This window comes from Mustela erminea, chromosome 10, assembly GCF_009829155.1.
Source record: "Mustela erminea isolate mMusErm1 chromosome 10, mMusErm1.Pri, whole genome shotgun sequence".
NCBI lineage: Eukaryota > Metazoa > Chordata > Mammalia > Carnivora > Mustelidae > Mustela > Mustela erminea.
In genome coordinates, this window is record NC_045623.1 from 99,163,513 (window position 1) to 99,187,477 (window position 23,965).

The 23,965-nt window shown below is 49.8% G+C and overlaps 1 protein-coding gene and 1 long non-coding RNA gene across 4 annotated transcripts in view; one reads left to right on the plus strand and one right to left on the minus strand.

The window, feature by feature from the left end:
• Positions 1-16,487, minus strand: part of TMEM51 (transmembrane protein 51) — a 57,791-nt gene extending 41,304 nt beyond the window's left edge. Inside the window, exon 1 of one of the 2 annotated variants that reach the window (XM_032301514.1) lies at positions 16,246-16,487. The gene's annotated coding sequence lies outside the window, so the exon portion shown is untranslated. The other variant, XM_032301515.1, reaches the window with a different exon arrangement.
• A 29-nt stretch (positions 16,488-16,516) lies between these two features.
• Positions 16,517-23,588, plus strand: LOC116566882. Of its 2 annotated transcripts, none has more exons than XR_004276038.1 (3): positions 16,517-19,031; positions 21,584-22,402; positions 22,907-23,588. It is a non-coding gene; the product is annotated as an uncharacterized LOC116566882 (long non-coding RNA). The 2 variants fall into 2 exon arrangements; XR_004276039.1 differs by having other exon boundaries at positions 16,517-17,909.
• Positions 23,589-23,965: the final 377 nt, after the last annotated feature.

Below are 23,965 nucleotides of genomic sequence, written 5' to 3' on the forward strand. Positions count from 1 at the left end.
AAAATATGTTGTATTATTAATGTAACTTATGTCGTATGAATTTCTGAGGCCTAACCTGTGAGCGCTGGCGTTTACTGAGACCCTGTGCTAAGGCTGCACAAGCTTAGTACCGTTTCCTCCTCATCCGCACCCTACAGAGATGGCATTAAAGTCTCTCTGTATAATCGATGTGGAATCCAAGTAGTCTGACTCAGAACATTTGAGGTATTTCCCTGTGCAGCAGACAGAAACCAGACATCAGCCAGAGTGCCCCTTGGCTGACACTTTAAACATTTTATTTATTTATTTATTTGTCAGAGAGAGAGCGAGCACCCAACTGGGGAGCAGATGTCAAGAGGGAGAAGCTGGCTCTCCACTGAGCAGGGAGCCCGATGTGGGACTCGATCCCAGGACCCTGGGATCATGACCTGAGCTGAAGGCAGGCGCTTAACTGAGCCACCTGGGTGCCCCTAAATCTGAAACTTTAATACCAAGTCATGCATGGTTCTCTACGGGAAATTTAGAAATGGTAAATATTCAAATTTCCAACTTCTTTGTATCCTTTTTAAAATGAAAAAAGCGGACCACCTTTATAATCTGCTTTTTTACATTAAGAGATTAGGATTGTCTTTCTGGGTCTCTCAAGGGCTCCATCGCCACCATGTTTAATGGCCATGCGGCATTCCCCGTGTGGACGTACCACAGTCTACTGTCCTGGCCCAATGTCGGACATTTGGGTCATTTCCCTAAGAAGACACTTCAGCTGGGGAAAAAACGTTTTAACCAGGATGCTAAAACTTAGCAAGACCTCTTCTCCCTGCAACAAGCAGCAACAAGGGCAGTCAGCTCTGCACGCTTGATGTCTCTTTTGATGTCTGTGGCTGGAAGACCCATGGGCCAGGCAGCAACATGGCTGACGCACATTTATTTCAGGTGCAAACTGTTGGGGGGAAAGGCTTTCATTTTTATGTGCAGAAGATGAGGTAAAAATGTCCGTGAGGTTTACCCAGCTCAGTCCTTAGGAAGAAGAGTTTGATCCTGTGACAATGAGGTGCCAGTGTTCTCCAGAACGCCGTGTGTTCTCCCTACCTCCTGCTTTGGGTGACACACCGGGTAAATCCAGCTATAAGCCAGTGCTCCCAGTGCTCCCATTTCTCCCTATGATGCAGTGGTAAAGAATACAGATTCCAGGGGCGCCTGGGTGGCTCAGGGGGTTAAGCCTCTGCCTTCAGGTTAGGTCATGATCCCAGGGTCCAGGGATCGAGCCCCACATCGGGCTCTCTGCTCAGCGGGGAGCCTGCTTCCCCCTTTCTCTCTGCCTGCCTCTCTGCCTACTTGTGATCTCTGTCAAATAAACAAATAAAAACTCTTAAAAAAAAAAAAAAAAAGAATACAGATTCTGGAACCAGACTACCAGGGCTGAAAACCCATCTCTAGGGGCGCCTCAGTGGCCCAGATGGTTAAGCATCTGCCTTCGGCTCTGGCTGTGATCCCAGAGTCCCGGGATCAAGTCTCACAACGGGCTCCCTGCTTGGTGGAGAGCCTGCTTCTCCCTCTCTCTCTACTATTCTCCTGCTTGTGCTCTCTTGCGCTCCCTGTCAAATAAATAAAATCTTAAAAAAATAAATAAATAAAACTTGTGTCTAGAGCTAGTAGGTGGTGTTATTAGCTCACCAAGCCCTTGGAAACCAACGGCTGAAGACAAAAGAAGCCTGGGTCCCTGAAGGACCCTGTGGAGCAAAGACCCCACCTTCCCCACCCAGCAGGGGATGCTGTGACCTAACTGTCTCAAGCCCTTGAGATGTGGGGCTATTTGCACAGTAGCTAGCACACTCCTGCCTCAGTTTCCCCTGTCATTGAACTGTTATGAGGATTGATGAATTATGAGGACCGATGAGTTAATATAAGCAAAACACGGCATGCATTTAAACTAACACGGGAAATACCTTGGAAGGTCAGACCCTCTCTGCATCCAGCCAGCCAGACTCTGTCTCCTCCTCCAGAGCCACCCCGAAAACAAGGATGTGGGGGGGTGCTGGCTGTTCCGTACCCACCACGCCTGACCCCACGAGGGACATCTCCCCACACTTTCATGACCGTCAGCACCAACCAGATATGGCTCTGGCTCCCAGGAATTTCCCTAAAATCTTTCCAAATGCTTTTCAGCCAGAAACCTCTTGTCGGAAGCAAGTTGGTCTCCTCCTCTCCTACCAGTGAATGGGGTAACTCTGTCCCGGGCAAGAGCCAACACACTTCCCCACAGGCAATGAGTCAGTAAAAACAGCGCAGGGCTGACGAGCTTGGTGAATGTCACGGCTGTTGGCTCAGCCGGGCACAGCTCCCCTTAGCCCGGGACAACACTGTTCAATGGCTCCATCGGCTTCCGACCGCTATGCTGGGGACTGGTGATCCATAAATTCGGAAACGTACCCCCCGCTAATTACACATGTAACTGCTTTTCATCGGTGAAAGTTTGCTTCTCTCATACCCGCTCACCATGCCTTTTTGTGTGAGCCACGTTTCTTCCTGTGTGTGTGTGTGTGTGTGTTTGTGTGTGTGTGCGCACAGACCCCTGGTGAAAGCTACTGATACCTCCGCCGAAAAATGCACAGATGGAAGTTTGCCATAAAATTTCAGGTGGTTCACGGACCCTGATAAGAGTGATGACAAGGGGCACACAGGTGGCTCAGTGGGTTAAGCTGCCTTCGGCTCAGGTCGTGATCTCAGGGTCCTGGGATCGAGCCCCGCATCGGGCTCTCTGCTCAGCGGGGAGCCTGCTTCCTCTTCTCTCTCTGCCTGCCTCTCTGCCTATTTGTGATCTTTCTCTGTCAAATAAATAAATAAAATCTTAAAAAAAAAAAAAAAAGAGTGATGACAAGTTTAAAAAAGTACCCGACAGTCTCAGAACGATCTGGACAATGATAACACTTGAACATCACAAAGCGGTATTTCAGGGCTCCTCATCCACACAGAACATTTCTGGAAGCTTGTCCAAGAAACAGGGAGCCGCGGCTATCTCTGAGGAACGAGACTGGGGGTCTGAGATGAGATGCAGACTCCTGTTTCCTCCCTGGCCGTCCCTTTATACAGTGTGTGATTTTTCTTTTTTTTAAAGCAGTGTGTGATTTTAAAAGATTTTTACCATGGGTAACATTTTTTTCTGATGAAACAAAAAGCGTTGAGAAAAAGTTATTTAAGTTACAAACTAGACACAAGCTACTATTGTGACTGCCTTTCCTCTGACACGGGGAAGGGGCAGATCAACCAAGGCGGAAAAAGTCAACTTACTACCTGGCAGAGTAGGACCCCCATGGGGTGGGGAAAGGCAAAACCTGCACTCAAGAGGGCGGGGGTGGGGTGACTGTTTCTCCTGCATGATCAGCTCCAGTCACTAAGTCCCAAGCTAAGGCAGCAGGGGATTCCTATTTCATTAGGTCAGTACACAGCGTGGTGCTGGCAGTCGGAACTGGGAAGAACCTTCTTAGGGAAGTGCAGGGAGACTGCACTCAACCCAATGGACTTTGAGCCCGGTGGGGGGTGATGGAGACAGTAAATGCTAGAACAAAGCCTGAATGTAGAGGGAAGACATTCAGAGCAGGCTCAACAGCCTGAGAGGCAAACCCTCTCCAAGTTCAAAGAGAATGGCTCTGTTTATCAGGTTGAAGCAAATGTCATTGCCCGTTCTGTGGGTCAAGGGGCAGCCCGAGCCTGTTACATCCCCGGCTGCACTGAGTACCACGTGAAGCCATTAGCGTGAAGCTCCCGGCCCTCTGGGTGGCATCAGTAGGTGCTCAGCAAGCAGTGAATCCTCCCGCCCACCTACAAGCCAGGAGGTGGACCCTCACCAGACACGAGATCTACCAAGTGTTGGGAGGGTGATGTCTTAGCTCAGGCTGCTATAACCCCCACTACAGACCTTAATCAACAGACAGTGACTCCTCCCTGTTTCCCGAGGCTGGAAGTCCAAGGTCAAGGTGCTGGTAGACCTCATGTCTGGTGAGGGTCCACCTCCTGGCTTGTAGATGGTGGCCTTGTGGCTGTGTCCTCCAGGAGCCTCTCCTGAGGGATCTCTCTCTTCTCCGCTCCCCTTAAGGACACTAATCCCATCGTGATAAACTCACTCTCACAACCACATTTAAACCTCATTCCTGGGGCGCCTGGGTGGCTCAGTTGTTAAGCGTCTGCCTTCGGCTCGGGTCATGATCCCGGGGTCCTGGGATGGAGCTCCACGGCAAGCCTGCTTCTCCCTCTCCCACTCCCCCTGCTTGTGTTCCCTCTCTTTGCTGTGTGTGTGTGTGTGTCTCTCTCTCTCTGTCAAATAAATAAATAAATAAATAAATAAATAAATAAATAAACTTTTTAAAAAAAAATAATAAACCTAATTATTGCCCAAGGCCCCATCTTCTAATACCATAACGCTGGGCGTTGGGCTTCAACATGCGAATCTGGGCGGGGTACAGAAACACAGCCTGTAACAGATGGTTTTCCCAGGCGCAGACGCGTGCGCTGCTGTGTTCTCACCATGCTCCCCTCTCAGCTTTTTAAGTCTGGAAAGGCAGAACCAGATGCTCAAAGCTAAAATTATAAAAGAACCACCTGGACTAGGGGCTAAAATCCAATGCAAGCCCCCTACAGCTCACAAGCACATCACTTAGCAAACACCCTTGGGGGACCCACTACAACCCTGGGAGACTTAAAAAATTTTTTTTAAACATTTTCCTCTTATTATAAAAACAATGCTTCTTTATTAAGCAAACATTAATACATCTAGATTAGCAGAAAGGAAATGAAAATCACTGATTACCCCACCATGCCGAACTACTGATAATATCTATGACTGCGTTCAGACTTTCTTGTATGTTCTATAAACAAACATACCTTTTCTTTTTCTTTCTTTCTTTTTCTTTCTTCCTTTTTTTTTTTTTTTTAAAGATTTTATTTATTTGAACGACAGAGATCGCAAGTAGGCAGAGAGGCAGGCAGAGAGGGAAGGGAAGCAGGATCCCTGCCAAGCAGAAAGCCCTATGCGGGGCTCCATCCCAGGACCCAGAGATCATGACCTGAGCTGAAAGCAGAGGCTTTAACCCCCTGAGCCACCCAGGCGCCCTCCCCCAACACTTTTTTTTTTTTTTTTTTTAACAAAAATGAGATCTCACTGCAACATGGCTTGGTGACCTAACTTTTAAAATGTTGATATATAACAAACGATTCTGCACATCATCAGTATTCATCTAAACCATAACTTTCAGTGGCGGAAGAACATTCCATGGAGGCCTCATAATTTACCCAACTAACCAATCCTCTACTGCCAGATGCAGAGTTGGTTTCTATATTTATGGCTCTTTTAAAAAAATAACAGTATTGAAACTAACTCCTGGGGCGCCTGGGTGGCTCAGTGGGTTAAGCCGCTGCCTTCGGCTCAGGTCATGATCTCAGGGTCCTGGGATCGAGTCCTGCATCGGGTTCTCTGCTCAGCGGGGAGCCTGCTTCCCTCTCTCTCTCTCTGCCTGCCTCTCTGTCTACTTGTGATCTCTCTCTGTCAAATAAATAAATAAAATCTTTAAAAAAAAAAAAAAAAAAAGAAACTAACTCCTTACACAATCGTGTGTCCTCTGGATAAATTCTTGGTATTGAGACGGCTGTGTTTTTTAACGCTTGGCCACGCATTTCAGACTGTCCTTGTCCCCACCCGGAGCTGGTGAAAGACTGGCATTGTTTCTTTCACTTAAAGTTTTGAAACATTCAAGACATTTAAAATTTCCTGTGTGAAAGATGATACAGTTTTAAGCATCATTTTCTTTAATACGATGGGGGTGAATGTTGGGGTTTTTTTCCCATGTGCTTATTGGCCAAAGGTATTTCTTCTTCTACTCCTTCTCCTCCTCCCCCTCCTCCTCCTCCTCCTCCTCCTTCTTTCTTGAGCTCTGACCTGCTGTGCTTCGTGGTGGGATGTGACGACAACAGTACCACAGCACATATGACAGTGTCTTGCCATGAAAGTCTAAAACTCATCCAGTCATGAGGGGAGAAGCAATTAAGACCCTGGGTCCATCTCTTCAAAAATGTCAATGCCACGGAAGATCCAACAAGGTCGGGAGACTATCTTGGATTAAAGAAGACTAGAATCGATGGGCGGCCCAGGGGAGTAAGGCGTGCGCTTGTTGTAATGAGTGCCGGTGTTGGATGGAAGCGTGGAATCACTCTACTGGTCCCCCGGAAACTACAATTACACTCTAGGTTAACTACCTGAAATTTCAATAAAAACTTAAGAAAAAGAACATCAGCGGGCGACCCCAATGTGCACCCTGATATTGTGGGGTCTCTTGAACGGGAACAATAAATTAGATGATATCCGTGTATCATGGTTACATGTCTTGTTTGCCTCTTGTTCTTTTTCTTTTCTCCGCACAGGCCTGCCGGCCGGCAGCATACTCCATTTTTTTCATCTATTTGTTTTTGGTTTCATTTTGGTTTTTGTTTATTCCATTGCTTGAAGGCAGTTGACTTTTCCTCACTAACCGGAAAAGCTTGGTATGTGTTCAGAAAACATCCCCTTGTCTGAAAAGGGTGTTGTAAATGTTGATCTAATTTCTGTGCTGTACTGGTTTTTTGTTTTTTGTTTTTTGTTTTTAATTTTAGGAGCCTAACCTATCAATCATTTTCAGTCATTGATAATTTTACCTTTTACCGTCATCCTTTAAAAACCCCCTCCCACAAGGGGCTGTAGAAATTCTACAGTGGAGAAGTCATGCAGACGCCACTTTCAACCAAATGATCAAAGTCAGCATCACCAGTGAGTCATGTGGCCTTATGTCAAGTAGATCCTGATGGGATGTAATGATAAGGATACTTCACCATTGTCACGTTCTTTCCCCGAACCCCAAATCCCACTCGAACCATGAGACAACATCAAACAAACCCAAAGTAAGCGGCGTTCTAGAGAATACTGACCAGTACTCGTCAAAGCTTTCAAGGTCACACAATTCAAGGAAAACACTGGGATAGACCTTAAGAGATGAAGAAGACAGGACAACTGAAAGCCGTGGGGTGTCCTGAAATGGATCCCAGAGCAGAAACAACAACAAAACAACCTGGTGCCATCCAAATAAAGTCCGCCATCTTGTGAGTAATAACCTGAATTTCGCAGCTTTGTTACCTACGCCATGTTAGGTAAGATGCTAACACCAGGGGAAGCTGCGTCAAGGATATAGGAAAGCTATTATTTCTGCAACTTTTCTATAAATCTAAAATTATTCCAAAATAAATAGAATTTGTTTTGTTTTGTTTTTTAAAGAGTTTTGTCTAGGACTAAGAATGGTTTAGGCAGAAAAGCAGAAGGAATAGAAAGAGAAGAACCATCACGGTTCAGGGCTATGGGTGGGGGAGTAGGAGGGAGACGGAGGTGGCCAGGGGCTCTGGACCCTTACAACACATCCATTGGTTGCAGGGAGCCGTTGGGGCAGCAGCAATGGGTCTGGAAAGGTAAACGGAGTCTGAACTCTAAGGAGTCCAGTGTTTAGGAGACTCTAGTCTTTAGAACCTTGAAGGCTAAGGGTTTCAGCTTAGCCTTGATCCTACATGCAGTTAAGGGGATGGTAAAGATTTTCGTTCTGTGAATATATGATTATTGGTTACTTCACTTGTGTCCTAATTTACTGATTCCTTGCAGTGCCCCAATAAGGTGTCAGCTCCATGAGAGCAGGGACCATGTCTCTCTTATGGACGATGTCCCCCTAAAGCCCAGAACACCTGGCCTGCAGAAAGAACTGAATAAATATCGGTTGGATGAATGAGTCTCACTTCCCAAATAACCTTTTTTTTTTTCCAAACGACTTTTAAGAAGAAACTGTATAAAGGTTTTTCTCATTGCACCATTCACATGTAGTATCAGCCCATGTCAATTAACCTCTTCTACAGCTCCGGGCCTTGACCCAGACTGTTGCTTCAGCCAGGTGCACCCTTTTCTGGTGCCTACCTTCTAATTTCAGCATAGATTCAGCTTTCTGAAAACCTGCCTTTGACACTCCATCCAGGTCCGGGAGAAATTTCCTCTTCCCTCTCCTGGGTCACTGTCAGCTGAATGGTAATGGCGCCTTTATATCCGGCTCCCTCCTTCCCCAAGACATAGAAGCCGGCCCTCTAGTTCACCACTGGCACACAGAACATCCCAGTACATTTGTAAAAAAGCCACAGCTTGCGGCAAGCCAAAGGTAACGTCCCCTGCCACCATAGCAGAATTTGTACCCATCACGGCTTGAACACGTTGACCCAAGGACAACTCCCATAAGTAATCGCTACTGTCCAAACTCCAGTTAATGAAGACATAATATTTGGGATCCCAACGTGTGAGCGTTTGTTTTTTAATCATACCCTCTCTTCCACCAAATATCAACAAAGCATGCTTATAACCCTAACCAGCATGGGCACGCTTCAGAGATATGGCAGGCTCGGTTCTAGGGCACTGGAATAAAGTGAATATGGCAATAGAACGACTCAAATGACTTTTTCAGTTTCCCAGGGCTCACGCTAGTTTCCTAGCTAGTTTCCTAGCTCACGCTAGGCTGTAGTCTGTTAAGTGTGCAATTATGGCTAAAAAGAACAAGGTCCGTACCATAATTGAGAAATACATTGTTACTAAAAGATACTAACCATCTTCTGAGCTTTCAGCAAGTCATGATCACTGATCACAGACCACTCTACAAAATATAATAATAATGAAAATGAAAATGAATTATTGGGAGAATTACTAAAATGTGACACAGAGACAGGAAGTGAGCAGATACTGTTGGAAACATGGCACCAAGACACTTGCTGGATGCAGGGTTGCCACAAATCTTCAATCTGTAATATACGCAGTCTCTATAGAGTGCAATGAAAATAGGTATCCCTGGGACGCCTGAGTAGCTCAGTGGGTTAAAGCCTCTACCTTCTGCCCAGGTCATGATCCCGGGGTCCTGGGATCGAGCTCTCTGCTCGGTAGGGAGCCTGCTTCCTCCTCTCTCTCTGCCTGCCTCTCTGCCTACCTGTGATCTCTGACTGTCAAATAAATAAAATCTTAAAAAAAAAAAAAGAAATTAGGTATCCCTGTACACACCCAGCCAGTAGGTGTGGGGAAAATGTAGACAAGGGTAAGGTAAGTAAATTCTCTCTCTCAATCTCACTCTCTCTCTCCCAGACCAGACGTGGAGAGGAAAAAGTAGCAAAGACATAAAATTCACCGAGAATTAGAGCTACCGGGTTCTATATCCTGCATCAAAGAAATACCAGAACCTTCTGGAGACATCCAGAATGTACATCATATGAGGCCACAATCATGTAAAAAAAAAAAAAACAAAGCTCACCTACCATGGCAAGTTCTCATCCTGGATCTGCCACAATCTGCTGGGTGACCTTGGGCCCATCACCTTTAGGACGCTTCCACTAGCAAAGCTCTGGGGCACATTCAGAAAAGAAGAAATGCCAAAACAGACTTACCAATCCTGCGATGGGTTTTAGATGCTGGCACAGAACAAATGAATGTTTTGTGCACCATGGCAATATAAACTGGGCCATTAGTGTGATAGTTATGGGCTTTATGATAAACACTAAATTCCTAGTGTACACAAACAGCACTGCCTGTGGGGGACTTGGGCTGCGTGGTGAATGTGTGTTTCAGCCCAACAGCTGTGTCTGATACTGACTTTGGCATGTCATTTGGAGAGGTGTCAGAGGTCTACACTTAGAGATGCTTGAGTGTATGGCCGGAGAGCCCATCTGTCCTATACAGACTCTCTGTTTCTGGCCAAGCACTGGTTTCTAACCTGCTGTTTGGTATTGTTTTTAAAGCCACAGAATTTTCTTAAAGGAATCTTTCTCACCCCTCACATCTGGAACATTTGTAAAAAGAGCTTCCTTCCAGCCGGCCTTGCCTCCCACCACTCAGCTCTGTCCCTGCGAACCCCTGACTGCTTCTGGGACCCGTCCAGAGAATTCCAAGTTTCCCAGAATCACAGTATAAAAAGCAGTGGGCTGTTAACACCATACATAAAAATCAACTCACAATGGACCGAAGACTTGAATGTAGGACTTGAATCCACAAAACTCCTAGGAGGAAACAGAAGCGGTAAGCTCCTGGACATTGGTCTCGGTGATGTTTTTTTGGATCTGACTCCAAAGGCAAGGAAAACAAAAGCAAAACAAAATAAAACAAACCAAAAAACCCACAACCAATTGGGACTATATTAAACTAAAAAGCTTCTGCACAGCAAAGAAAACCATCAACAAAATGAAAAGAAAACCTACAGAATGGGAGAAGACATTTGCAAATCATATATCTGATAAGGAGCTGATATGCAAAATATATAAAGAACTCACACAGTTCAGTAACAAAAGAAACCCACAAAGAATCTGATTAAAAAATAAGCAGATGATCTGAACAGAGATTTTTCCAAAGAAGACATCCAGATGGCCAACAGACACATGAAAAGATGCTCAACATCACTCATCATCAAGGAAATGCAAATCAGAACCACAATGAGATACCACCTCACCCCTGTCAGAATGGCTATCAGCAAAAAGATAAGAAAAAACATGTGTTGGAAAGGATGTGGGAGAAAGGGAACCCTTGCGCACTTTTGGTGGGAATGTAAATTGGTGCAGCCACTGTAGAAAAAACTGTGGAGGTTCCTCAAAAACTTGAAAATAGAACTACTTTATGATCTAGCAATTTCACTCCTGGGTATTGACACGAAGAAAACAAAAACACTAATTTGAAAACATACATGCATCCTTCTGTTCATTGCACTGTTATCTACAACATCCAAGACATGGAAACAACCCAAGTATACGTCAATGGATGAGTGGGTAGAGAAGACATGATATAAATATTTATATATATAAATAAATACTACCGAGCCATAAGAAAGAATGAAAATCTTACCATTTGCAGCAACATGCATAGACCTAGAGGATTCATGCAAAGTGAAATAAATCAGACAGAAAGAGACAAATCATGCAGGATTTCAAAATATGTGGAATTTAGAAAACAAAACGAAACAAACCCTAGACTCATGGATACAGACACCAGACTGGTGGTTGCTAGAGGGGAGAGGGCTTGTTGGGGGCCACATGGGTGAAGGGGATGAGGAAGTACAAACCTGCAGTTATAAAACAAAGAAGTCATGCGGATGTAACTTACAGCATGGGGAATATAGTCCATACCATTGTATTAACTTTGTCAGGCGACAGGTGGTAACTAGACTTACTGTGTTGATCATTTTGCAACAGATACAAATGTCAAATCACAATGCTGTCTACCTGAAACTCACATAATATTGTACGTGAACCGTACCTCATTTTATGAAACTGACGCGCTACCTACTGCGCTAACGAGGCACCTTGCACCTCGTTTTAAAAAGAAATCCAACGGACTGGGGCAAGGACTGACCAAGGTTCTTACCATGCAGATGGAAATATATTTATCTGATGACTCAGTGCATAGAGAGATATAGAGATAATTGAGATGAAAGTTTTACTAAAGGATGCTTCTCACGACAGGAGATACATTTTGTCTCTAGTCTGCTTTCTTCTACATCACTTTTTAAAAGCCGGTGGAAAACTACTTCACTGATTTTAAAACCCACTAAGTTGCTGCCCACAGTCTGTAGACATTGGCCTAAGGAATCCTCTGAGATCGCTTCTAGCATTGACAATTTATATGGCATTAATGAAGCTGTGATACTGTTAGACCAAGAGAGATGACACCAGGTGACCCTGTCCCAAAGGTGAAGTTACCAACCTGGGTCTCCTGAGTAGCCAGCAAATTCTCTGCTCAGGGTTGTCATTGAAATACTCGCAGTCCAAGAGGCAAGACTCGGAGACGAGCAAGCCGAGTACGTTACTGATTTTCCTAGGGACCCACACTTGCCACCCCAGTGCCCAATCCTGGGGGGATTCAGGACAAGAGGTGGTAAGGGGGAGTGGGAGCACTTGGCTGGGTTAAAAACCAACCAGCAAACAATCAGAGGAAACGAAGACTTCTCTTTCCCTCCTATACTCTTTGGATCATACCCATCGCACGGAGATGGCTAACCTCCTCCGTTTCTAAGAGGCTCACTGAGAATCAATCTTTGCTTCAGACAGTAAACACAGCCCTTTCCCAAACACCATGACGGTGCAGAGACATGGTCCCCTGAAGCCCCACTCAGTCCATAATCTGCATAGCATGCTAGGATTTTTGGTTGCTGGAGTGTTCTGACATAGCCACAGAAAGCTGGCTTCTTAAGAACCTTCCAGCCATCAGAGGGCACAAATGCATGAGATTGACAGGTCAGAACCAGTGCACTGTCACACAAGGGAAAATACACGTTAGGACGATGAATCAGATATTAAACAGCAGCAGAGCAAGCAAGCAAACAAAAAATCTGCATTAAACACGGAACTAACAGCCGTGGTGGCCTGCATATCATGATGGGTTCCTCCCAGGTTTTCTACGTCGAGCAGGTACTGCCTTTGTAATCGGGGGTGAAAACATTAAACACCCGCCCATGCCCAGGTGCATTGTCAAGTATGCTTAGAAAAACAGCAGACAAGGTTGGTTAATCACTAGCTTACTCCCTGGCATTCATACCAGTCTGAACAGACAGGATCTGAAAATGTCAGGATATATACGCCTTGACGTGCACCCCTCGTCTTCCGGGTCCTTCAGCACCTGCCAGGAGGTGCGTGGAGAGAAAGAGGGTTCTGAGGGGCTCTCCTCGGTTTTATTGTTTTGGTTTATTTTCAAGAACCACCCCTGAAATCAGAAAATGGGGTCTAGTCCTAGCTCTGAACTCAGACGAATGCTTTCACTTCCCTGAGCCTCGGTTTCCCCATTTGTAAAATAAGCAGATTAGATATTTTCCCTAAGTTTCCCTTTGGTTCTGAAACATGAAGAGCTGAAAAGACCAGCATTCAGGTTTTAAGGGCTGCTAGGTCTGATAAATCTAGGGCAAGAGAGAATAAGAGACTGTTGGCAGCTTAGCCCAAGTAAACAACACTGGATAGAAGGCAGGGCCAACCAGCCTCAGGAGATAAGGGTTGGGGCGGAGGGGAGGGAGGAGTCAAGAATCAGTCGGAGGCCACAGCTAGTGGGGGAGAGCTCCACAGAGACTCTCAGGGGGCTGCCTCTGGCTAGTGCCCTGGGAAGTCTGGCATGAAGCAGGGAAAACCTGTTTCTTTGGGAAGCCACAGCTCCCCGGAGAGGCAGCCGGTGTACCAAGGGCTCAATCCAACGGGAGGAGAACAAAAATGCTGCCAGGCTTAAGCTGGGCCACCTGTCCAGGCTGGGGAGGAACAAGACTCTATGAAGTGGCCAGCAGGGCAGAGATCCTGAGAAACCACCAAACCTGTACTAAACTGGGTTCTAAAACGAGTTCCTGACCTGAATGTGGCCAGGTCTCCTGGGAGAAGGCAGAGTAGTCGGGCCCGGGGGAGGGGGGCAGTCCCAGTTCTGCTGCTGACTTGCTGTGTGCTCTTCCCCTATCTGAGTTTTATTTGTCAAATGAGAGTGGTCCCTTCCACCCAAGACATTCTGGGGTCCTCCTGTGGCTGGTCCTCCTTCCAAGCAAAGGGAAACTTGCGACAAGGAGAATAGTCTTAGAGAGCTATCAGTCGCAAGAAAGGCCCATCCAAGCTTCCGAACAAAGTGAAAGCAAAAGCCAGGAGCCAGAGGCAGACCCCTTGCCACATCCCCAACAGAAAACATCTGAGCTTCTGGAACCTTCCCAGCACTTCAGACTCTGCTGAGTCCCTCGAATTCCACCTTAATTTGGAACGGGAAAAAGAGAAGCCCAGAGCCAAAGCCCTTTGTTCCAGCCCGAGGGTCCTGAGGGGTTTACTGCCAGCCCCATGGAGGAAGAGAACATTTACCAGAACGGTGACCCAGGAAAACAGGAGCCCTAAAGGAGGCAGGTTGCCCAGGAGATGGGCTGCTGGCTCTGTGTCCAGCTTTGCCATTCCTCACACAGAAACTCCTAGGTTGTGTGCCTTCTGGAGTCAGGGAGCAGGAAAGCCAGAGCTGGAGGGGCTTGGGCCCTGCCAAGTTCCCAGGCATTTGCCCGCGCTCTCTGTCGGAAGACAGGCTGGCAGTTTGGGCCTCACACCAAATCCACAAACCTCACCCTTGGGCAGTGGTCACGTGTGAAGACCACATGGTAATCTCTGCCTCCTGCACGGGGCTCCACTCCAGCCTGCCCCCGCCATCTCAATCCCACTGCCTCCGGCCCGCCGACCAGCCTCCTCTCTCCTAGCAGCCTTTCCCAAAGTCTCATCTGACATCCACACAGACAGAATTATCTTCCTCACATACCAACAGGATCAAATGACTCCCCTCCTTAAAGAACTTGAAAGGAATCTGTGTCTTTGTCTTTCTTGTCCAATGATCCATCCTGAGCACCTAAAACACTGCCGGGCTGTTGGAAGGCACTCAGTCAACATCTGCTGAATGGCTCCCAGACATCCACATGATAAAGCCCCACGTGACCAGCCCCCATTCTAGACCCTCCATTCCCTTTACTTTCCCCACCTTCCCACAAACCCATCTGCCACTGCCTGAGTGCCCTCCCTGCCAGGCCCACCACACTCTGGGTGTGTACCTTTGTACCTCCGTGCCTTTGCTTGTGCTGTTCCATCAGCCCAGACACCCTTCCTCCCCCTCCACGAGGGGCTCCAATACACTGCTGCATATTCCAACATCCTTTTCCTTGTGGGACCTCCTGGCGCACCTCAGCCCGAGTTATCTTCTCTCTCCTGTTCTCCCCTAAGCCCTGTAACAGAGCTTCCTGCTAGGCGTCAAGGTCCCACCGAGAAGATTATCACTCCCTTCCTACAGAGGAAGAAACTGGAGGCTCAGTGAGGCGGGTCATGAAGCCAGCCAGTGCTGGGGCCTGACTGTATCACCACCTCCGAGGAACACTTGTCATATACCATGCAAGAGGCTGGGAGCTCTTGAGGTCCCCAAGGCCCTGTATCCCTGGGGCAGGCCTGGCCCTGCTTGATGCCCAGGAGGCCCTATCATCCAGCCACCCCCCAGAAGAGATGCGCCACCAGCCTCCTCCCCTCCCTCTCTTCTGCCTTTTGTCCCAGTCTGGGCAGTACCTCTGGCAAGCTGCGGAGGGAAGCATGTGGAGGAAGAGGGGCTCCTTCCCAATTCCATTCATTCCTATTAACTTAGGACAAGATCCTTGTGTGACAAATCTCCAAAGTGTGAAAGCCGCTCACAGGTCCCAGAGGCGATCTTCCACTAGAGAAGCCATACTCGAAGACCACCACCACGTCGATCAAAAGCCAAAAGCCAGCACCAGAGGGAAACCCCTCTCCAGCCGCTCGGGCTCCGACTCCGCCCCCGCTGCTCCGGCCCCGCCCACCCAGGCTCCGCCCGCTACGCTCCAGCGGTGCGGGGGTTCCCGGCTTCCCGACCACCCGCACTGCTAGCAGGGATCTGGCCCCGGCCACACAAGCTGCTACCCGCCAGGGAGGGCCCAGACAGGGCTGGGGAACCGTACGGACATCCAGGTTTCCTGTTTCCCCCACGCCCTGGTTAGGAAAACTTACTTTCTGTAAGTGACCATCCCTTGCAATTTGGCACTCCCAGGCCACACGCCTCCCATGGGGACGCAGACAGGAGATCTGAAACGGATTTCAAGCTCTGGCTATGGGCTCGGCTCGAGCGCCCCGCCTCATCCCAGGAGGTTATCACGCCTGTTTCACAGGGAAGAAACTGTGTCTCCCTACTTTGCTCACGCCCGATTTCTTACCGTTTTTTGTTTGTTTGTTTGTTTGTTTTCTTTTTGCCTCTGGCACGTTAAACATACACTCGAATCTAAATTCCCCAAAGCCTCGGTTTCCAGAAAAGAGTTAGGGTTGGGGGACGAGGGATCGACTGGGCAGCGCCAGGGTGGTTTCCGGGGACTTACTGGGAAGTTCTGCTCCAGGCACCGGTGGAAGGTGCCTCTCGGTCGAGGCCAAGGGTTCGAAACCCGCCTGGCGAATGGCAACTGACCTCGCCAACAGAGGGCCCCGGAGGCTGGCTGCCTTCCCCGCGCCGAGGTCAGCGCGCTGCCGGGGACGCGGGGTGTCCCGCACTGGCGGGGCGCGGCTCCAGTGGGTGCGGGTTCAGAGTCCTCCCGGCGGCGGACCCGGGACAGGAAGCTCCCAGACGGGCGGACAAACAGACCCCGACAGCCCTCGACTCCCTCCCCGGCCCTGCCAACAGTCCGCGGGACGGAGGGCGCGGCGGCGCAGACTCACCCGGGCGGCTGCGGGTCCAGCTCCGTCACGGTCGGGCGGCCGGGGACCGGGGACTCCACGGCCCGGTACCCCCCATCCCCACCCTGGGCTTCCTCCTTCGGGGCGCTGTGATCGCAGGGCCGGAGGTTCGGGGTGGGGGTCTCGGTCGAGGGAGGCGGCGGCGGAGAAGGCGCACCGCCCGCTCCGGTACCGGGATGGGGACGCAGGAAGCTCTGGCTCCGAGCGCCGGCGTGCAGGAGGGAGGGACCGCGAGAGACAGAGGGCGGCGCCGGCCCCGAGCGGCCTCCAGCCCGGAGAGGCGCCGCCCACCAGTCGACCCTCCCTCGGCGAACTCAGCGCCACCCCCAGGACTGGGGCGCGGACCCGAGCTGCGGACGGAAGGGACCCGCTCTCTCTTGTCGGATTAGCGGGTGGGGGGATGCTGGGCCCTCGCCTGACCCCCGCCACTCCGAGTTGGCTAAGCAGGGATGGGGGAATGGAACAGAGCCGAGACATCCCCACCCCCGGGCCGCGGAGTTGGATGTGGCGGTGGAATGGGGGACGGCGACTCGGCCCAGGAGTCCAGGTTATTTAAACGTTAAGTTGAGCTGGGAGACCGTCCCTCCCTCCCCAGACCGCACTCTCAACTCAGGCGCGAGCGTGCAGGTACAACACTGCGGACACAGCTGCCGCGCCTTTACCTGGCCGGGCGCTCACCTGACGGGGCGGTGCGCCGGCCTCTCACCCCACTTCCTGGGGAGGCCACCGCCTCCCCACTCACCCTTGGGCGCGTTCGCGGCGCTGGGACCCGCCTGCACCGCCCAGGGCTGGTGGTTTGCGAGGTGACTGATGGGTGGAGGTAGGAAAGGAGGAAGCAGGTGTTGGTTTTTTTGTTTTTTTGTTTTTTTTTTAAAGCAAGTCTGCTCCTGCCCTCGGCCGGGCGCCCCACCCCCACCCCTCGGTCCCTCCCTGGTCCCCTGAGCGCCCCCTGCGGATTCCCGGTCGTACCGCCCGGGTGGAGCCCATTTCGGGGACCCGCTCCTGCAAGCATCGGGATGCGGAGGCCCTGTCCAGAGAATCCTGCCTACTGGGTGCTTTCATTCCCGGCTTTCCGGAGAACTTTCCCAAAGAAACACCGGCTGTCGTCGTCCTGACCGCCAGGTTGCGGAGGGGTGGCCCACCTCTGCTTAGAGCCCCAGAGCTACTGCCTGAGGCCTGGCTCTGGGGAGGGTAAAGCCGAACTGGTGAGGGTGCCTCTCATCGACGGCGGCTCTACCAGTGCCCCCCACCCCGGAGTTTTGCCCTGGAACCATGCCTCTCTGGCGCCCAAATGAATCCGATCTCTGCCAGACCACAGAAAACCTGAATTCTAAACCTAGAGGGAAAAACAGCCCGCAGCCTCCCCCAGTCTTGGATTGTTTTGAGTTCCAAGAGAAGCCTGGTCAGGGATCCCCGTCTCCACCGCCCTCCCCCGCCCCCCGCCAGGTCCCCCTGCAGTTCTTTGAAGTTCAAATCCTGAGAAAAGCCAATAGGCGGCTGGCCGGGTGTCAGACAATCCAGCTGAGGACAGAAGGCGCCTCCTACTGGGAATCTGCTGTGTCCAGGACAGAAATTAGACACCCTGGTGGGACCGCAGTCAAGTTCACTGCCGAACTGCCAAGTGCATGGGTACACATCATCCAAAGGTATGTATACCGATGTCATCCCACGTGGGTGTTTCCTCCCACTGTTGCTTTTTAACTTGGTGTCCACAAATAGGCAAATTTGGGGCTGACCTGTGATTTGGGGATGAGGAAAGCATTGAGGGAAACAGGGATGAGTCTTCATGAATATAACAATAACAGCTTATTCCTCACATCCTGGCAATGGACCCATCATCAGGTTGCTACTCACTTCCCAGCCCATTGAATCCTTATAAAACAAAAACCCCAGGGATGTTCTTTGGCTACACCCACTTAATAGAAGAGAAAGCTGAGGCTTTGGAAAGTGAGGTCATCATTTGCCCAAGGTCATACGGCCGGGAAGTATCAGCAATTAGACCCCAGTTGGTTGGCTCCAGGGCCTGTGCTGTCCCATCTTTGGAAGAATTCCTTGTCGCTCTGCATATACTCTCTCCCCCGAGACAAGGTTCCCTGCTTCTCCCTCTCTTTCAGGAAGGGAAGTCACTTTTATCTCACTCTACACAGTGACATAATTTTTTTACAAGTCTGCCTCCTGCTCTCCTTGAGGTTAGGGACCCCTTCTCCTGGCTCCCTGCAGGTGCTTCATAAATACTTGTTGGTTAAATGAAAGCCCCGAAGAGTAACATTATCTTATTGAAGGGGGAGAACTGTTTGGCAGGCAGGTGGCTAAACAAGTTCACGTTGGAGAGCTGTGTGTATTCCATCACAACATTTAGACACCGAATTTGGGAACCTTCCAGTCTCTAAATGGTTGATGAGAAACAGTCATGTAGCTCTCAGATAAGACCCAGAATCTGGCTTTCCTTTCACTCTGCAAGACCAACTTCAGAGAGGCCCGGACTGGGGATAATCATTTCAGACAGCGGCTCTAGCTCCCACCTGGAGGCAAAGAGCTTCAGTATTTTTCCATGCCAAGATCCAACTCCAGATCCACCCTGCTCTGCCACAAGTCTAACTGGGCAGGTCTCGTCTATCTCAGCAAATCATCTTCAGAGTGTTTCCCTTTAGGCAGGCTCGCCCTGGCTAATCTGGGAAGAGGCTGGAGAAATTCCCATCGGAAGTGGAGCCACAGGCAAAACTGGAAACGGACAGAGGCGGTGTGTTTCTCCCTCTCCCTCCACCATGGTATGTTTCTCTGATTCTTCCCTGGTTCTCTAAGTCCTATTGAAGAGCCTGACTTCATTTAACGGCCAACTTCTCTGTCAGCTCACAAGGGCCCGAGATGTGTCTGTGTCCTTGGGGAAAGAGCCAAAGAAGTAAATCTCAAATGGTGGAATTTCTGTTACCCGTTACTGTAAGAGGCAGCAGGGGAGATGACAGTTCTCATTTACTGAGCACGGTATTTCAAGAGCTCTGTAAACTTTGTATTATCTTGTTTAATCTTCCCAACAACCTTGGAAGGAAAATTCTATTATTTCAGTGTTTCAGGTCGGGCTAGCTGAGACTCAGAGAAATTACACACTTCCATCTGCCAGAAGACGGTAGGGCCAGGATTTGATCTGACGTATGTGCTTGCTCTTAACCACTATGCCAGGAACCGCACGAGATAGGCAGAACAATGGCTGCTGAAAGATGTTCATATTCTAAACCCCAGACCTGGTGAAGGTGTTACGTGACATGGTAAAAAAGACTTTGAAGATGCGTTTCAGGGAAGGCCCTTGGGATGGGGCAGTCATCCTGAATCATTGTGGATGATCCAGCATACTTCTAAGAGGGAGGCAGGAGGGTCAAAGTTATGATGGTGGAAGCAGAGGGCAGAGCGATGTGGTTCCTGTAAGGGGCCATGAGCCAAGCATCGGGGGGAGCCCCTAGAACCTGGAAAAGGTTCACTGATGGATTCTCCCCTAGGCCTTCCAGAAGGAGCATAGCTTTGCTGACTCCTTAGTTTAAGCCTCCTGAGATAGAGACTGGTTGGACTTCTGACCTCTAGAACTGTAAGCTGATGAATCTGCGTTGTTCTAAGCCCTGAAGTTTATGGTCATTGGTCCCAGGAGCTCTAGGAAACCCGCAGGGAAGGCAAATGCAGCCTGTAGACAGATGTTTGCGTCACCTACCTTCTCAGCTAAGCGTCCACCCTACGTCTCTTCTCTGAGAGTCACCGTGATACAGCCTGCACCATGGGTTTAGAAAGAAGGCAAGATTTCTTCTGATCAGTCTCTCCTTTCTGAGTCCTCTGCTGCTTATGAGCTGTGTGACCCCGGATAGATGTCTCATCCTCTCTGAGCCAGAGTCAGGTGAGACAGGATGTGGCTGCGGGCCTTGTCAATGGCCCAGTGTTGTCTGAGCACGGGTCACTTGGCATGTTAGCCTGACCGTTTCTGGGGGTCTGGGTTCTAAGAGGCGAGGAGGTTGCTCTGAGCCTTCTCCTGGCAAACATTTGTATCCGCACTGGCTGAGTCATTAAGTAACTAAGTAACTAACTTGAAGTATTAGACAGTCTCTGCTTGGTGATTGACCTCGGTCTCTCAGGAAGTGAAGCTGGAAACTGACTGGGAGGAACAGGTCACCATGTGGAACTCACACAGGTGCATGTGTTCAAGGATTTTCACTGTTGATTATTTAGAACGGTGAACGCTGCTGAACGCTGCCGGCAGAAGCTAGCTAAGTCACGGTGCAGGCTTGTGCGGGGAGGCTATGTGGTCACAAAAAAGGAGACAGAGCAGACAGGGAAGAAGAACCAAGATGCATCATGAATTGAGAAAGGCAAAGACTGGGTATTATGATGCCACACGAGTGTTTTTTTTCAGACATAGATACACATGTATTTGCTTGTGCATAGAAAGTGAAAGTGAGGGGTGCCTGGGTGGCCCAGTGGGTTAAAGCCTCTGCCTTCGGCTCAGGTCATGATCCCAGGGTCCTGGGATTGAGCCCCAGATCAGGCTCTCTGCTCAGCAGGGAGCCTGCTCCCCCCCCCCAACTCTGCCTGCCTTTCTGCCTACTTGTGATCTCTGTCAAATAAATAAATAAAATCTTTGAAAAAATATTTAAAAAAAAGAAATTAAAAAGCAGTGTGCGTATGTGCAAAGAAAAAAAAAAAAAAGGAGACCCCCCCAGGAGCACACCCTCCCTTGCCCCCTGTGTCTTCCCCCATCTGCCACTCTTTGGCTCTGTCCTGAGTAGGTGACCCCGTCTTCCCACTCGCTCTTGACGAGGGCTCCCTTCTAAACCTTTGAGAAGCTGAGCAATGTCTCCATGGTGTGACTGTTGCCCGAGTCAGCAGGAATCACATCCGTACGTGCTTGATCCATGTCCCTCATCTGGAGGAGTTCCCATTAGTCACCGGGAAGGGCTGTGCCCACATGTAGGTTTCACGCGTGACAGACTGGCCCAGCCTCTTGGAAGGTTACATCAGGTCTGGGTGGCAGAGAAGTTGCGTTCGTACACTGCAAAGTGAAACCGGGTAGTTTTGGACTGTTGGTTTAGATGAAACCATTTTGATCCAATTTCCCAAAAAATGCTTCAGAAACGGTGTCTCTTCCTCAGTTACCATTGTAACTGGGCCCGTGTAGATGAGTCAGGCAGCCCAGAATGGAGCTAGTGAGGACCTCCTGACTTTAGGGTACGGTTTTTGAGGCCTCTGAGCGCAGAGAACCAGCAAGTGTCTCTACTCATCGCCCCTGTTCTTCGGTGTCTCATCCCCCAGAACCTTCCTGTATGTCCCATGTGTATTCATCCAGGTGCTTCCTAACTGGTCTCCTGCTTCCAGGCTGTCCCCCTGGAATGCATTCTCCATGCCACACAGTCAGCGTTGTGACGCAGAGACCTGAGCCACGGTTCCCTGCGGACCGCAGCATTGAGTCTGACACAGGACTTCGTGACTGGGTGGGACCCTCTGATGTGCCCAGCCTTGTTACTCATGGCTCCCTCAGGCTCCAGGCCCTGTCACTCTGCCGTGGTCCCTTTTCCATCAGGGATCAAACGTTTCCCAGAAGCTCCCCGTAAACTTCCTTGATAGCTCCCTTGTTGGAACTGGGTCACATGCTCATTCCAAAACCCATGACCAAAACCCGTGACTGGTATAGACCCTCAGGAGTCCCTGGGGTTAGCACAGATATCCGAATCAGATGGAGGCTCTGCCAATAGGAGGAAGAGGCTGGTGCACCCAGCAGGCACCTAGAGGCCCCGCCCCCACCCCAGGTGCAGGGAGCCCGCCAGGTTCCACTGAGGCAGGAAGCCAGCTGCAGAGAGAACTCAAGAGGGAAGCTCCCTGGTTTGCTGTCCGCCTTCCTTCCTTCTTAGTCCTGAGCAGCATTCCTGTTTTTCCAATGAGTTTCCTTTCTTCCTTAAACTAGTTTGGTAGGTTTCCATTTCTTGCAATGAAAGGCTCTTGAGAGAAACCCTCTGAGGCTCTTGCCAGCGGCTGGGAGAAGTGCCAGAGGCCGGGCATAGGCGTCCTGATCCTCTCCTGGTGAAGCGACTGCATTGAAACCCCCGGCAGCAAACACCGGGGCCCCATGTGACTTGGATTCCAGGAAACCCATTCACTTCCAGGCTAGGTGAGTGACAATAACAGCAGTCAGCCCTCCGACCTCGCTGACTACGTGCTGGACAGTCTTCTACACGGTTTACAATTTCTGTTTTATTAATCACCCTCATAACCACTGGGAGGAGGAGTTACACTCCCCTTTTACAGGCGAGGAAACTGAGCCCCAGAGAGGTTAAGTGACTTGATCAAGCTCACTTGGCCGGTGGGTGGTGATGTGTGGCTGGGAACCCAGGCTGACGCGGTCCGGGCACACACACGCTCCTCTACCCTAGCTCTCCTGCTAGTGAGCTTGCGATGCTCTTAGGGACTTCTGATCCAGGTTTGGAGGATGGGAGATGAACTTGGGGACTGACATTCAGCTTCTCCTGGCTGGGAAGGGCCCAAAGAAGGAGCATGAATGATGGTGTCTTCCGTTCATTCCACACACACTGTTGGGGTGAACGAATACTTCATGATAGTGATGAAAGGTTTTTTGTTTTTGTTTTTTTTCCCCCTTTCCCTTTTGCTCTTTCAGCCGGTGGATCTTCTTATTTCAGGAGTAAACCAGATTCAGCAGAAAAGCAGAGATAACGTTTTTGACTTTGAAGAATCAACACTTTGGGGTTGTAAGAACCTGAGCTCTGAGTTTCAAAAGTGGGAGCCCTGGGCATAAAATTTATGTCACTAACAAAAGGTCTGGGGCTAAACAAGGTCCAACAACCACTTGGCCAGACCCAGTTACCATCAGGTATTTCTGAGCGAGGGGGGTCCCTGCAGAGGGGAAGAGGAGAGGGGAAAGGGGTACAATGATGTGGATCTCCAGAGAGGGGAGTGGTGGCCAGTGCAATGGCCCCGTGCCAGTCTGAGAGTGGGTGTGGGCAGGGGGGAGCCCCAGAGAGTGTCTGCCCCCACCCAGGATGGTACGGGAGGGGATGGTCGCATGGGGGGTGACAGCCCTGCAGCAATTTGCCTGACCATGCCAATGTCCCCTGTATGCCTCAGAGGAAGGCAGAAGAAGCTGAGAGAAGAAAGAGGGAGAAGCTGGGCGAAGAGAGGGCGTCCAGGAGGCGAGGAGGGCACGTCTGCCATCCGGAAGACAGAAATGAGGCCATGTTGGCAGGTGCCAGAGAACACCAGATTGCTGCTGGCCCCTGCCCAGGTCTTGGCACTTTGTGAACTCCCTTCACCAAAAAAAAAAAAAAAGAAAGAAAGAAAGAGGAAAGAAAGAAATAAAGACAGACAGACAGAACCCAGAACAAGCGGTAGGGAGACCCTGATTAATTGTGATTTTTTTCTTCCACCCAGCAAAATGGGGACTTGAAATAGAAATGAAGCCTAGTTCTAAAAACTGAGGTTACGTTTCTTGCATACTCTACAATGTGGACGGAGCATCCTGCCTGCTTCCTGGCTGTTTCTAAAAAGGCTTTGCACGTTCAGCTCTGCTCTCCTGTACGTTTCTGCATGAAGGAGGTTAATAAGGTTCTTCAAGAGAAGCAGAGGAAGAGAGCGTGGAGCAGAGGAGCAATGCTCCCGCATGCTCTGCGTCTTCTTCCAGGCAGCCTGCCAGGCTCTGTCTTCTACCATCCCAGCTCCC